Genomic DNA, 17,080 nt, shown 5'->3' on the forward strand with positions numbered 1-17,080 from the left:
AGGTTCCCTGACTCTCCCCAATCTGCAGATATGGCCCTGAAATGGAACTCTCAGAAAGGTAACAGAGGGATGAGGAAGAGGGATGAAAGAGATAATTACAAACATTCCATGGATTTTGTCTTTAAATATGCCTTTACGTATTTAGCTCACTTAACTCTTTATTCTGCCCAGAACGACTACTTACAAAACCAGCTGTGCAAAAGCAACCAAACCAATAAACCAACATACAAAACCAGCCATGGGACATGCTGAGAATCACTGATCAGGCCACCTTCTCTTAACATTTACTAAAGTGTTGCATTCTAAAAGCAAATGCCTACAGATCTCATGGATGGAGGCTTGTTGACCTCAACCGGTCATAGGCCTGGTACCAGGGGGAATGAAGACGAGTTAAGAAATAAGCAACCTTTCAATATTGCCTTGAAGTAGCTAAATCGTTTCATTTGATTGGTTCCACTATTACAAAAGCCAATGTTTTAGGTGAACACTACTTTTCCCCAGTATCATTTGTAGATGTGTTAGGTTTCTATTGTGCTGGATGCTCACAGTATTTGCCTGCAGATTTTGATAGCCTGAGTATATAACAGGAGGAAAACAACATCAGCCACTGAACAAAATATAGCACAGCATGCATCTGAAAGTCTTCTGTTTTCATATACTCTCAGCACAACCAATACAGATGGATTGGACAGTAGAACATGGTTGATTCTAGTCTTAAGTGTATTTATGTGAACTGCACAAGCCAAATAACTGTGCCCTAATTCAGCTAATTGCTACAGAACAGACTATGAGAGATCTTTTCTAACGTTTTCGATTACTCTCATTACTACTCGAAAAACCAACAAAGCAACATTTCAAAATGGTTCCCTGATGTCACTTGCCATCATGGTATTTTAGGGATGGCCCAGGTTTCTACTAAGGCCCGTTTTCTTTTTAAACCATTAGGGAAATAGAAGGACCTCATCCACATGAGAGACGAGAACAACCCTCCCTCACTTCTCCCTTTGATCTCTGACATAACCAAGTCAATCAATAAAGCTGAATTATTGTTGACATCTTCATTATAAGGCCAGAGAAACCAACCTGGACAACAATATTACTCATTGGAATCTCTTTGTGTACCAAGTGCAGTTGAAAAATGCATAACTAGGAGCTTGCGTGTCCACAGTTAACTCACCTCTCTCCTTCATAAAATAACATAGTGTTCCATTCTTACATAAGGAGATTTTAAGGAGTTCACTGTTATGGTAGGTCAACATCATAAATAATTTAATTAAGCTTCTTAAGAAGAACTGGATAATTGTCTAAGCAATTGCTAGCTAAAATAATGATAAAAGTGAAATCGAGTCTTCTGCTGCAGGGCGTAAGCTGAGTAGCAGTGGTAGCTGGGGAAGGCAGTTCCCTCTGCTATTTATTTATTATATTTACTGGACTCTCCCATTGCAGGAAAAGCCCGAAGGCACAGTTAGGAATAGCTAAATGTGGTGGCGTCGAAGGTACTTTTTTATCTATCTATTTTTCTTTCTCTATCTTGCAAGGACGTGTAAATACGGGAAAAACTATCAGTCAGCAGCAGTTCTGTTGCTCAAGCCGCTTTATGGGCTGTTGTGTATAGCTGTGCGTTTTTGTGTCCCCTAAAAACACTAGGGACCAACTTCTATGAACATAAAGGGATGTTATTGGGCTTTTCTTGTCACAGTACAAACTGCGCTTTCTGGCTGCAGCAAGAGCAGAGAGCTTAAAAACGTAGAACGTGAATATATGTAAAAAAAGAAAAATAAATAAACTATTTTCCCGACTCTGTACTCTGTTTTTCGCCCGTATATTCTGATCACTGTAGCTGACATGAGACTGTTGTATAATTTTTGCACATTACAGCTGTAGAATAGAGAATATGAAGTGGTCAGACTCCCACTGAAATAAGACTGTGGTGACAAGGCTCTGCGTGCCCTCATGAGTGGGACACAGAGCTACTCAGGTGAAGAAAAGCTTTCTCTGAGATGAGATAATTTCACAAGCAGGATTTATGATATTCACTGGACGCTCCTAATGCAGGAAAGGCTCACTGTTGGGTCAGCAGCCAGCTGTGTATCCAGTCTTCATGGGATAGGCAGTCCAGTGGTAGCCTGAACTACATCCGGGTGTCTGTAGATTTTGGAAGGGATGCCCATAGGAGAATCTCCAGGAGTACCGTCCTGGGTGTTGGAAATTTACTAGGAAAAAAAGTCATAAGGTCCTGCAGTCATAAAGTTATAAGGGCTGCCAGAGCACCGAAGCAGTGAAGGTGTAGTTATCACTCTGATGGCCACCAAGCTTTGGAACATTCTTGGATATCTGTGATGACATAAGCACAAGCCCCCAAATCTAAGACAGCTCATCTAATTCTTAAGTTATGATTTTCTACTGCCCAGCCCGATTCTCATCTCCACAAAGAGAGTCACTAAATGCTATTACCACTCCCAGTAGAGCATTCATCAAATTTCTTGTCTAATTAAAGAGGAATTACATGATTGAAATATAATTTGAGGGACAACTGCCTAAACTATGTTCAAAGATCAATGCTAACAGTGGTTGGAAACATGCATATGCAAATGAGTCTCATTGTGAGGTTCTCACTCTTGCTTGACATAGATCTTACTCTGTTCTGTTTCTAAATATCTTTTAAACTACTTCTCTGTTAGAAGGGTATTTTTATAAAAGATATTTTTCTATAACATGGATTTTAGTAGAATATTATGTAATTTAGTTAACCAGCTATACTTTTTTACTTCAAAATTTTGTTTAGCATGATTTGAAGCTTTTCTGAACACACCTGTATGCAGAACTACTGTTATTTTCTGGAAAAAAAATATAGTCTAGAATGTGGGTTATAGAATCAGTGAATATCTACAAGACCTTTGAAGAATACCACAAACTTGTCCTCTAGAATTATCTTGCCCATTTTACCACACAAGCAGGTCACTTTCTTTTTAAGATGCTGGTATTATTTTTATCTTTTTAAGCACCATGGGCAAAATAAGTTCTAAAACTTACAAAGCACTAATATGTGAAAAGAAACCTGTATGCATCATTAGTTTTAGTGTGGCTGGTCCTCCCCTGATCTGTGGGAATAGCACCATTGCATAGAGCTCCCCAAGGATTAGGACGAGTCAGTTACCCTCACTGTGGCCCCACTTTCCAATTTCTAAAACTGAGACAGGGCTTAGCCATATTTATTCTCATTGCAGCAGACACAAATGCGCTCACAGTAACACAGTGTAAAACATCACTGCAAGAAGAGCGTGCTTGTTGTAGGCAGAATATGTGACAAAAATAAGGAAATGTCTTTTGGAAAAAAATTTGGAGGATCTTAGACACAAGATAGGGTACAATCCGTGAATATCTCTGTGCCTGACATGGGACTGACATTTGGGATTCTCAGAATTGGGGGGAACTTCCTGTTATGGGAAAGAATAAGGAACTCTTCTCTGTCGATAAACTGTTATTCACTCATGGTACACTGTGTACCGCCATTTTGGTCACATGTAGATTAAATTTGCGTAATTTATGAATAGAACATTAAAACAATAACAATAGTGAGAACACTAGCAAAGTCTGAATTCTGATTACTGCAGATAACCAAAATCAAAGCTTCTTATCAAAGACCATTTGAAATTAACCTGGTGGAATATAGAACAGGTCTAGGCATCTTCAGTCAAGTAATTAGAAGCTCTGGTGTAGACGTGATGATACATGAAGGAGGTTGACAGACCTGGGTTTAAATGGCTGCTGTGTGAGACTACATGCATTTCTTATGTGTTTTTTTTTTTTTGGTCTTATCTTTCTTCTTTAATTGACAAGGATTTGGTGGGATAAAGTGTATAATGAGCTGAATGTAGAATAAATTATTTAATAAATTGTAATTATTAGGATTAAGTGTAAAATGCATAGAAATACTAAATATGGATGGATTATCTGAGCTTCTTCCTGCCTGTCAGCAAATCCCAAGTTTTGAGAGTGTGCCTGAAGTCATTATAAAGCCCACTAAATAATTAATTCATTTACTTTGGTCTCAATATCCAATAATTACTTGAGACGAACTACACTGGGCTAGACCCTCGGGTTATGGAGATAAATAACTCACAATCTTACTCTGTGCGAACAAAGAGGGTGCATCTAATAACTGTCCAAATATAGAGAATAGTTCTTACCTCTACTTGTTCATATACAATTCTCAAATTAATAATCAATTACTGGGAAGCCTGGGTGGCTCAGTTGGTCAAGCGTCTGCCTTCAGCTCAGGTCATGATCCCAGGGTCCTGGGACCGAGTCCCACATCGGGCTCCTTGCTCAGCAGGGAGCCTGCTTCTCCCTCTGCCTGGCTGCCCCCCCTGCTTGTGTTCTCTCTCTCTCTCTCTCTTTATCACAAATAAATTAAAATTAAAAAAAAATAATCAATTACCGCTCCCCAGGCTCCTGCTTTCTGAACTAAATACACTGAATCATTTGTCTTTCTGTACATAAAAACTACCCAATTTCTTACCTTATTTTTCTGGACTTTTCCTAGCCTTTGCAAACATTGCTGACTTTTACTTTGAAGACTGCTACGTACAGGGACATGACCCATTCCTTAATTAAGAATTATGAAGGAATTCTTAATTATCCGGGAATGAATTATTGGAATTAAAAATTATCCATGAGGACTCTGCTTTTAAATTTATATTAACATTTTCATTCATTCAACTAATTATGCATTTGTGGAAACGGGATATTTACGTAGGGTTAGGCTAGCAAGCAGAAAGATTTTCAAAAGCCAAAATAAGTATCTCTTGCCCTAGGGAAGGTGCGAGGGGACAAGATTTGCAAAGGACTGCTTTTCCTCAGGTTGGTGGTTTGGAACAATCAGTCTCAGAAGTGATATAAATAAGTCCTTCTATGAAAATAAGGAGAGGAGAGCCAAGCACGAAGGCAAATTGAGAAAGGTGACTGCGCCTCATTAAACATCATTATATGAATCATTATATTAACTTAAGAACTGAGAAATTCTACCTATCACATCACTGCCACTATATTAAAATAAAACCCTCCAAAGAGCAAATGGGCACAATTTGAGGATTGTTCTCTCTCTAGAGTTATCTGTGGCATCTTTTGTCGCTGTCTCTTTTTTTTTTTTTACCCATTAATGCAAATAACTGATGGGCGACTATATGAAATGTGAAGTGTGGGCTGGGTCAAAACCATCACTCTCCTTGGAACTTGAATGAGGGCAAACAAAGTGCAATGAATAGTAACAAAAACAAGACATTCCTACTGCCCGTTCTAGGATGGAAGGTACCTCCCGTAACTGAGAGGACTTTGACATTTTATTTCTCTTCTTGTGAGAGGGATCAAGGTGGGTAGACTTCCCTTTCTCCTCAAATACTAGCTCAGTTCTCTGAATACTAGAGCATTATTTGCTGATTAATTTATTTTGTAGATTTAAAACTCCAGTTCGTTTTCTTTTTGCAGTGTTTATTTAGGAGAGATCTAATAGAGAATGGAAAGAAAAAGAAGAAAAAAAAGCACATATTTGGGTGAGTAACAGAATTAACACACACTGGATCCTTTGATAGGTGGGAGTGAGGTTTGTTCAGGACTGGGTCCCCTAGAATTTTGCGAAGAAGAAGAAAACACGGAGGCATTTCCTTTTAACTTTTGGGAGCAGACTAATTTGGGGTTTATAATTAATTTAGGACCATTAACATTATATGGAGGTGGGGGGGACAAATTACCCCACAACATCTCAATCCTCCCCTGGAAGCACATCCAAAATAAATGCTGTCCCTTGATACTGTACCATGAAATACATTTCTAAGAAACCCTTGGCGCCTTCTCCCCGAATTTCCAACATCGTCTGCTAAAGAAACTTTTCAATGAAACCACACAGGTACCGCCTCAGAAAAAAAATCATGGCACTGGAGAGCATTTTCCAGCCAGTTAGCTGGATGTATTCACATTTTTCATATTAGCCAAGAGATGTTTGGGATAGCATCCATAGCATAGGGATTTCTTACAGAACTTTAGATGTAGTTTTCTAATGAGACAGTATCCTGATCTCTGTCTGTCTTTCTCTCTCTGCAGGTCTCTACATATTTATCTTTGTCTCTCTGTCTGTCCCTCACTCATTTTCAATCAGTGTCTCCTCCATAATTTGGGAGGGAGACATTCCTATAAATCAAGCAATAGGCTCACCCACATTTCAGGATCGTAGAGCATTCATCTTAATGTTGCCTTATGGTTATCATTCAAATAAATTATTTAACTACACTGAGTCTATTGTTATTTATTTTTTTACGTAAACATGAATTAGGAAAACGTAATATTTATCATAGAGGGAAGTACGCAGGGAGAGGGTATAAGGCATGTCTTAAGAATATATTTTCCTTGTCCTGAAGGAAAAACATGCAGATGTTCCTTTATCGAGTAAGAGTTGTCAGGTATATTTAGTTCAGTCAGCCAGGGGAAGAAGCAACACAAAACAAAAATCACAAGTGTTCAAGCTACTGTATTTTAAGAAATTATAAATCATGTATCATTTTTATAAATATCATAATCTCATTTTATATTCTGTCAGTACAGTCTGATCGTGTATCACCTACTACCCTCCAGTTCACTTACGCTGGTTCTCCCAACTAACTCACCCATCAGTACTTCCAACCCATCTCTGGCACCCTGTTTTCATTATCATTCAAAACCTCTTTACATCCAAGTGCTCATTTCTCTTCTTAACCAAGCTATGTCCCATAGTCTAGTACTATAACCGATCCCTTGCATATATCCTTCAATATGCCCAGCAATACCTAACTCTAGTTAACCCATTAACCACTTACTCAATGCCTGGATCCGAGGATCTGAACAATCCTTGAAGTAAGACAGGTGACAAATTCACGATCACAAGTAAGCCTCCAAGTTTCTGGACTACTTTAGTATTTTAACATAGTCATGTTTCCCTGTTAAAGATGATATTCCCCCATTGTCTTTTTCCTGAAATCTTCAACACTTTCACTCCTCATTCTCAGTTGAAGACCTGATTCATACTCCATAAAGAAAATAGACCTAATAAGAATCCTTATCTGACTGCAACCACATCTACCAACCCACCTGCCTAAGCATCATATGTTGAAACTCATCTCCCTTTAAAGTACACGAACTTCCCCTGCTCTTATTCACGGCCGTGTGTATACTGTGGGTCTATTCCCCTCTACCCTCTTAGGACTCTACTCCTGGAATTTCCCCCTTTCTGCCCTGCTTCACCTAGTTCTGTCATTCTAATGGCTCATTCCCATTAGTACTCAAATGTACCTTAATATCACCCACCTTTAAAAGGACTTCCGTAGACCTCATGTCCATCTTTTACTATTCCAGTTTCCATTTCCTTGGCTGGCAACATGCTATTTCATCAAACAGTTGTCTGTGTTCCTAATTTCTTAGCCACCATTCTGTCCTTAGATCATTCCACTTGGACCTTCGTCTCCATCACTCCATAGATATTTCTCACGCTGTTACTAACAACATTAACCTCGTGAAAGATGATACTCCTGATGCTCATTTTATTTTTAAAAAATTTTTAATAATATTTTTATTATATTATGTTAGTCACCATACAGCACATCCTTAGTTTTTGATGTAAAGTTCCATGATTCATTGCTTGCGTATAACACCCAGTGCACCATGCAATACGTGCCCTCCTTACTACCCATCACCAGCCTATCCCATTCCCCCACCCTCCTCCCCTCTGAAGCCCTCAGTTTGTTTCCCAGAGTCCATAGTCTCTCATGCTTCATTCCCCCTTCTGTTTACCTCCCGCTTTCTTCTTCCCTTTCTTCTCCTACCGATCTTCCTACTTCTTATGTTCCATAAATGAGTGAAATCGTATGATAATTGTCTTTCTCTGCTTGACTTATTTCGCTTAGCATTATCTCCTCCAGTCCCATCCATGTTGCAGCAAATGTTGAGAAACCATTCTTTTTGATGGCTGAGTAATATTCCATTGTATATATGGACCACATCTTCTTGATCCAGTCAAGGGCCATATGGCCCTTCTCTTCACTACGTCTGTATCTTTGGGGTAAATACTCAGTAGTGCAATTTCTGGATTTTAAACCACAATTTAGCCTCAGTAGACACAGAAGAACCAATCCCTCCTTCTTGAAACTCTTTGTTTTCTAGATTTTTCCCCCCCAACACCAACTCCTATCTGGGTTTATTTTCTACTTTTCCTTATCTTATCACCCTTTCTGAAGTGCTCTTTCTCCCTTATTGGACCTCAAAACATTAGAATGTCTTAGAGCCCTATCCTCAATCTTCCTGTCTTTTCCAGCACTACCTTATTCTCAGATTTCATTTGTTCTCATGGTTTAAAATACTTTATGGACCCTGAAAAATCTTCAATTTTCATCTCTAGACCAGTCTTCTGAGCTCACATATTACATGTCTGACTGCCTGTTTGGGAGCTCCATTAGGATACTGAATTGTCATCACAGTAGAGTATGGCCAAAAGCAAAAGTCTTGATTCCCCCGACACACAAACTTACTCCAAAATTTTAGTAGACAATTCAGTAAACAATGTCACCACCACTTTGTCATTTAGAAATAGAAACTAAGAATTTTCCTGGTCCTGCTTCCTGCTTTCTGCAAAACATCTACTCCAAGAGCAAGTCATGTCAGTTCTGCCTCCAAAATATTTTATGAATCCAAACTTCTTTCCATCACACTGCTAAAATTATATTGCAAGGTCAACATCATCTCTTGCCTGTATTATTCTGATAGCTTTCTCACTGGTCTCTCCACCTCTAGGCTTACCCTCCCTGCAATGTTGCCTTTCTCACCATTCCCTCCACACAGCAACAAGAATGACTTTTTCCAAATTGTGACTGTTCTCACACCTTCCCCTGCTTAAAACCTTCTACTTGGTTGCAACCAGATTATCCACACTCCTCTGTATGGATTACAAGTCTCTATATGACTTGCAACTTGCCTATCCATCTGATCTCTACAGTCTCAAGTCTTCTGTGTTCCTTCTGCGTATGCTACAGAGACACCCTTCTGTCTCAAAGCCAATATGCTTATTACTGTCTGAAGATTTCCACTTGCTATTTCTCTGTATAGGACACTTTATTCCCTTGAGATTTCCTCAGCTGGTTACTTCTCATCACTGAGGTCCCAAATCATAAATAACTTCCTTAATGATGACATTAATAACCACCTTAGTGAAAATGAACACATGATCTCTATCACATTACTATGTTTATTTTTCCTTTTTCTTTTTATAGTATTTTTCAAAAGCTGGAACTGTCTTACTCATTTTGTGTTCATTTTTAGCATCTCCTCTTAAGCCCAACTAGAATGCAAGCTTTTAGAATGTTTTGTTCTTTGTTGTATCCCACAGCCTAGTAAGGAAATTATTTTTTTTAAAGATTTTATTTATTTATTTGACAGAGATAGACAGGCAGCGAGAGAGGGAACACAAGCAGGGGGAGTGGGAGAGGAAGAAGCAGGCTCATAGCGGAGGAGCCTGATGTGGGGCTCGATCCCAGAATGCCGGGATCACGCCCTGAGCCGAAGGCAGACGCTTAACAACTGAGCCACCCAGGCCCCCCAGGAAATTGTTATTTTGATTTTTAAAAGAACTCATTAAATTTGTTCACTGGGCTAGCCACACCTATCTCCACTGAGACACAAAGTGCCAAGCATGCTTCACAAATCCCAGCAAACTTTAATGCACTCCCATCAGCTGATTATAGACAAATGGAGAATAACAAAGTGACCCACCATCTCAGACAACTGTCCAGAAGTTAAAACAGGCTATCTTTACATTATAGGGCAGATTGTGTCAGGTCAGAGAGTGGGGCACTCTGGTTTGGTTAAACCAAGGTACCCTGATTTTCTTGCATTCGCTGCAGAGCAATGGCGATGGTGTATATCAGCGGTGGACCCCAGTGCCTTTAGGGTCTTTGAAAAGCAACTGGGTCCTATGAAAGACTCCTCTGTCCCTCGTCTCCTGAGTGTCAATCTTTAGTTTAGAAGAAAAGAAAATTACCGCTCTCTTATTTGGCTGTGTTAAAATTTATGGGGCAGGGTGGTTTCCAGGCTGCTGCTCCTGCCGGGCACTGCTCTGATGATGTATGACTGTGACGTGTCACCAGTGTAGCCAGGCTCTGATGATCCATCGCCGCAACAAGTCATTTGTCATACATCACTGCCTCCACGGCTCCCCCCATCCAGGCCTCTCCTGTACTCTCCAGCAGGGAGTCCTGGCTCCAAACAAGCTCCATGTTCCCACTGCACTCCCACGACCACCACACGCACCACGAATTTCTCCTTTTAGTGGAAGAGAAGGAAAATAGTTTTCAGGAGCAAAGTCTATTGGACGAAGTTAAAACTTTTAAAGATAAAGGGTTCATATACTCTGATGCCATAAGCTACTAGCCAATGATAAGTCTGGGAAGGTGCCTTATGCTTTCAGAATGCCACGCTAATGAGAAACACTAGTAAACAGTTATGCAGCACCCATTCATGGACAGCCATTCTCCTAAGGGTTTACAGGCACTGACTCACTCAATCCTCTCACAGTCCAATAAGGGAGATGGCACTGTCAGCACCCATTTCACAGATGAAGAAAATGGAGGCATAGCAGGATGACTTTGCCTGCTGTCACCCAGCTAAATACGGAGAAGAGACAGCATAGAAACCGGGCAGCCCAGAGCTGGAACCTCTGCCCTCAACCATTGTGTCCTGCTGCATGTACTTCAGTCCGGTCCTAGTGGCTCTTCACGTATGCTTATATTGACCCCAGCCTTCTAGGACCAGACAAACACATGGACACAGTCCAGGCACCTTGTAATTTACGTGTCACTCTAATTTACAGTGACACCATTTAACAATTGCTTGTTAGAGTCCACAGTATACACTAGGTGCTCTGCTCATATAATCTTCCACCCCTGCAAGATATTGTTTCAGGTCCTTTTGTTTTGAAGAGGTGGGTAGAGAAGTAAATAAAAAATTGACTGAAGATGTTTTCAAACAAGGGACTTGAAAGGGGAATAAAGGGAGAAGACCAAAGGATTAGGGATAGCTATAAATTAAAAAGGTGTAGGTGACTGGAAAGAATTTCTATAGAATTGTTGAAATGACATTTGTATACATTTTAAATAGATCAACTTAATGACAATCTATTCAAATGTCACTAAAACAGAAAACTATGGAGTATGTCCGCTTTTTTTGTTCCAACTTTTTTGTTCCAACTTTTTTGTTCCAACTATGGAGTATGTCTGTTTTTTTGTTCCAACTGAAAATTAAAGTTTATGGGGAAGGAAGAAAATCCCTTCACAGATTCATATTCTTCACAATTCTTAGTATTTAATTAAAACAGACTAATCCATGAAAGAAAAAAAAAGATAATTTGGACTTCATTAAAATGTAAAACTTCTGCATTGTGAAATATAAGGTTAAGAAAGATAAACCATAGACAAACTTTTATTTGTAAAATACACGTCTGGCAAAGGATGTGTACCCAAAATATATAAAGAACTTCTCAAGGTGCCTGGCTGGCTCCATAGGTTAAGCATCTGCCATCGGCTCAGGTCATGATCCCAGGACCCTGGGATCCAGCCCTACTAGGGCCCCCTGCTCAGCAGGGAGTCTGCTTCTCCCACTCCCTTCCCCTCTGCCTCTCCCCTAGCTTGTGTTCTCTCTTTCTCTCTCAAATACATAAAATCTTAAAAAAAAAACAAAACTTCTCTTTGCCTCAACAATAAGAAAACAAACAATCCGATTTAAAAGTAGGCCAAAGATCCAACAGACATGTTACCAGAGAGATATAAAGACAGCAAGTAACTATGAGAAAATACACTCAACATCATTTGTCATTAGAGAAATGCAAAATAAAATAACAATAAGAGACCACTCCATACATCTTAGAAGGGCCTAAAATCCAAACAAACAAACAAACAAACAAACAAAAACCAACCCCAATGTGATGATACCAATGCTGGTGAGGAAGAATAACAGAAACTCTTATCGTTGTTGCCAGTCGGGGATGGTCGGGGATGCAAACGGGTACAGCCATTTTGGAAGACAACTTGGCAGTCTCATAGAAAGCTAACCAGAGTCTTAGCCTACAGTCCTGCAGTCATGCCCCTAGGTAATTAACCAACTGATTGAAAGTGTACCTGCAACGAGAGTATGCATGTTTATAGGAGATTTCTTCACAGCTGTCAAAAAGTAGAAGCAACCCTTCAATAAATAGATGGATAAACCGTGTTTTATCTATAAAGGGAATACTATTTGGTAATGAAAAGGAATAGGCTGTTAAGCCACACAAAGACACAGATGATTTTTAAATGCATTTTGCTAAGTGAAATAGAGCCAGTCTGTAAAGGCTACACAGTGCATGCTTCTATCTATTGACATTTTGGAAATGACAAAACTACAGAGATAATACACAGATTGGTATTTGCCAAGAGGTGGAATTGGATGGTGAAGCAGTGAGAACATTTTAGGGCAGTACAACTATTTTGCACAATAGTATAATAAAAATGCATGACACTAAGCATTTGTCAAAATCTTTAACAAAATCACTCAGGCGGCTAGGGGACTCCAGAATGTAACCCAACTTTATTAAAAAGGTATGAAAAAACCTTACTCAAGGAGATAAAAAAAAAAGTACTGATTTAAGTAACTTTGGAAATGAGTTACATCTGTAAGAGTAAAAGCAAAAAAGACTATTCTTAAGCCCTGTACACTAGTTGATAGTATTGGGTAATAACTCAAAGTATAAAAGAAATATCCATGAGTGCTTACTGATAAGTTACTTAATAAATAATTACAGAATAGTCTCCCATGCAGAAGAATTTAAAATAATGTATGTACATATTCTGCCCGCAAGGAAGCGAGGCATAGCCCCTACTCCTGAAGGGTGGGCTATCCATACTGACTTCCTTCCAAAGAGCACAGTGCAAAAAGGGGGAAAAAAGAGTAACTTAACTGCGGAGAATCCTGACAAACACTGCTTCACCCAGGTAATCAAGATTAATATCTATAGTAATAAGTTATGTTGATAGAATGCACCCTTGGTATGATGGTATATAAATGGCACTTTTCTTCTGTAGACGTCCTCCAAAACGCCCATATAACCTCAGTCTAATAATGAAAAAAGAAAAAGCTTTAGAGAAATGCCAACTGGTGAGCATTCTACAAAATGTTGACCCGTACGCCCCAAAACTATCAAGGGCATCAAACACAAGGAAAGTCGGGGGCGCCTGGATGGCACATTTGGTTAAGCATCCAGCTCTTGGCTTTGGCTCAGGTCGTGATCTCAGGGTTGTGAGACTGACCCCATATTGGGCTCTGGGCTTAGCGCAGGAGTCTGCTTGAGATTCTCTCTCCCTCTCCCTGCCCCTCCTGCTTGCGCTGTCTCTAAAATAAATAAATAAATCTTAAAAAATAAATAAGGAAAGTCTGAGAAACTCACAACGAATAAGACACTAAGGAGTTGTATCAGCTAAACGTAACAGTATGTTGGTTGGGATGCTGGGACAGAAGAGACATTAGTAAAAAGTGAGGAAAACCTCAGTCAAGAATGGACTTGAATCAGTAATGACCTATCAGGATTGGTTCATTAATTGTGACAAATACGCTATGCTAATAGAAGATTTTATTAAAAAGAGAAACGGGATGTGGGTTGTAAGGGAAGTTGGTGTTATCTTTGCAATGTTTCTGCTAAGCTGAAGATACTGTAAATTAAGAGATATTAAAAGCAGATTAATGTATCTCAAATTTATTGCCAATAAAACTGTAAACAAGTTGTTTTGCAAAGGGCAAAACACACAAAAGAAGGCCTTGAGTGCTTGATTTGATGGATATTTTTGAAGACTTTTTGGCTTGACAGAAATTCACAAATGTTAAAGGAACTCTTGGAAAAAAAAAACAACTCAGCATTTTAAAAAAGGGCAGGATAAAATAAAACCAACTGAGCCTGTTTACCAAGACAGTCCATGATGCCCTCAAATTCTAAGGAAAAGGTCTCAGGCTAAAAAGCATTAAAAAAAATGTTTCCAGGGTCTCCTGTTAAAAGATGGAATTATGAACCTCACTGACAACTCAGTAATGTGATTTAATTACTGCAGGATTTGATATTTGGCACATGCAGAGAAAGCCCAGTTTGAATGGGTGGATAGTGACTTACAGCTGTGAAGAGAAATTATTTTAAAGTCAGTATCAGTCCACGATCTTTTAACTTGACTTATTAGACTTAGTAGCGAATAAAGTCCCACTTGACAAATTCTATTCTGAATATCCAGGAACCCATCTGTGCTGCTCTCTTAGAGACTTTCCATTCTCTATGCATTAAATTATAAACTTCGGTGGGCATTTGACTCTTTAGGAAAAAGGTTAGAATGTTGCATCAGGCCAATATAAGCCCCCCTATTTTATTACACTTCAGATATTTTGGAAATGCTGCTGGCTATATGTTCAATGCTAGTCTATGGTGTTGCTTGTCCCATGGGACCCTCAGTTGGTTACTAGAGTCCCCAGCAAACAGTCACACCCAGGAAGACCAGCTCTGCGTGTGAAAAACATTTAAATGGAACAGAGCCATGCCTTAAACTGTACCAGCGGCTGGATTCAACTTCCCTGCACGCCACTGTGTGGTGGAGAAACGACAAATTTGCCCTCGATTTCCTCAAGCAGTCCTTTTCTGAAGGGAGGGCTGGTGGATTCTTAATATCTCTGCTGCCATGGCCTCCAAAGCCAGACATTCCTCCTGAATATTCCCCCAGGCCAGGCCTTTTATTCCTGGCCGAATATTGAGGCCAGCAATCAATAAGTTGGTTCTCCATCTGCCTTTGACAGAGGAAACACCAGGCTGACACCAGCCAGTCTGGGATCAGCTGCTTCCCGGCCTTTGATCTCCTCAGCTGGGGCTGTCTAAGCTCCCCGGGTCTCTGCTTCAGCTTAGATACAAGCCCCGTCCTGCTGATATCTCCTCCAAGGCCTATTGTAGCCATTGTATTTGAGGAGGGGGATCACCTGTCAAAGTGACTGGTTACAACCCCTCCTTGACTGCGGGAAGTCTTTTTGATTCGGGGCAGATGATAATGAGAGTCTAATTGAGTGATTAACTACCTCAACTGACTTGGAGGTTTTAATGACACCTCTTCATTAAGTTCTGCGTTTCTCAGCAGGGCCCCAGTTTGTAACTGTAGGGCCATGATATTTGCAATTATAAGCCCTTCCTTTAACCAGCAGGGATTTAATAAATGGACTTGGTTAATCATAGCTAGATGCTCCTTACATCTGACTTTGTTGTGAAAAACATGTGTAAAGTTCAAGCACATGACTGAATGATTAATACAGGCCATTTCAAGTCCATGGCTCTATACATAAGGGGGAGACTGAGTTTTGGAAGATTTGGGCCAACCAAATCTTGACGACCAACGTAAGCTTCAATAGAGGGAAAATACCTAGATAAGAACTGGTTTTTAAGAGTTGCCATGCCTGTGAGAGCCCGCCTAGATATACTGTCTTTAATTAACTGGGTCTGAAGGGCCTATTAATGCAATGTTAAAAGGAACCAATCTCCATGGGTTCTCACAGTGGGAAAGGTATCCAAGGCTTTCAATTTACAAGGTCTTATTACAAAAGTGCCCTGCTGTTCTGATCCGTGTTCTTTCTGCCTGGGAGCAATTTAATGATCTGCTTTAGAGCAGAGAAATGGTCAGAGAGAAAATGTTCAGTGTTATGTGTTAGCGATCAAATACCCAGCGGAATTTACAATGGTAACCAGACACTTCCTTTTCATATCAAAGTAGAACGGGGACAATGACATAAATATATTTGATTTGAAAAACGCTAATTGAACAAACTGGTAGTCCTCTGTGAGTGTTTGTTGATAGTATGAGGCTAGTATTGAGTATGAAGCAAAGCGCAAATGATCTAGATGAAATGTGCAATGTGAAAGGAAAAAAAGAGGACGAGAAGGAAGAAAGAAAGCTTATTTAAGGAGAATATGGCTTTTGACTTGAAAGCCCCTTAATAATTTATTCTTCATTTATTCCACATCATTTAAGAAATATTCATAATTATCTATCATGTCCCAGGCCTTCTATTGCCTATAGTGGGGTCAGCAGCCATCTTTCCTTTCTTCATTCACATAACTATTGATAAATGACTACAATTTGACAATTATTATTGTACTCTGTTGATAATATTTTGATTATCTTTATTTCCTAGACCCAAATGCAAAGGCTGAAAAATATCATTGGTGAATAAACAAACAAGTGAATATTTACGGAGAGATTCCTGACCTGGTGTCAATGTGGTTCCTCGTCGAAAGCACAGACATGAAACTAATACTTAGGGTGCAATGTGATAAAAAATACAATAGAAATTTGCACCTGGTGGCAAGAAACCACAGAAGTAGGGCTTAGTCATGCTCCTTAACTGAAGAGAGTAAGAAAATACAGAAGATCTGAAATTTCAAATGAGTGGTTGAGTTTGGAGGGAAGGGAAGAAAATTCTGAATCTGGGATGAGCTTTGGGCATCTGTTCTTTTAAAACAGAGCTTCTAAAATGTCTGAAGCTTACATTTTACAGAGCTGGGGGTCCTTGATTTCCAAGGAACGAGCATAAACTAAAGGGCATCAGAAGAGTTTAGGATTTAAAAATTTTCAATCCTCAAACTGCAGTTAGTTGTCCCTTAGTTCGTCTTATCTGGAATAACAGATCGGAGTAACAGGAAGGTAGGTGAACCAAGCTACTGACACTTTGAAATTTAAGAAAACACTGTGAAATTTTAACTTTATCGGGTCTACACTTCACCACTAGGACTATTCTTTCTTCTGGTAAAAGCAAAAAGGTGGTTTCAGGCATACTACCACAGCATCCAAGACTGTTCTGGGGTGTCCTCTGGTCTTGCCCCAATGTCACAGTTGACTTTCTCAGATTTGCCTTTCCTGACCTGTGAACATACTGTACACCTGGGATAGTTCTATAAGAAGAGGAATTAAACCACTGCCTTGAGCCCTAAAATGACAAGCTCCTCTCTAGACTAATGGCTTCA

At 39.6% G+C, this 17,080-nt stretch overlaps 1 long non-coding RNA gene across 1 annotated transcript in view; it reads right to left on the reverse strand.

Moving 5' to 3' along the window:
* The window catches only part of LOC117795786, a 175,566-nt gene that overhangs the window by 27,718 nt on the left and 130,768 nt on the right, over positions 1–17,080 (reverse strand). The window lies entirely within an intron of this gene.

This window comes from Ailuropoda melanoleuca, chromosome 13, assembly GCF_002007445.2.
Source record: "Ailuropoda melanoleuca isolate Jingjing chromosome 13, ASM200744v2, whole genome shotgun sequence".
In the NCBI taxonomy this organism is placed as follows: Eukaryota; Metazoa; Chordata; class Mammalia; order Carnivora; family Ursidae; genus Ailuropoda; species Ailuropoda melanoleuca.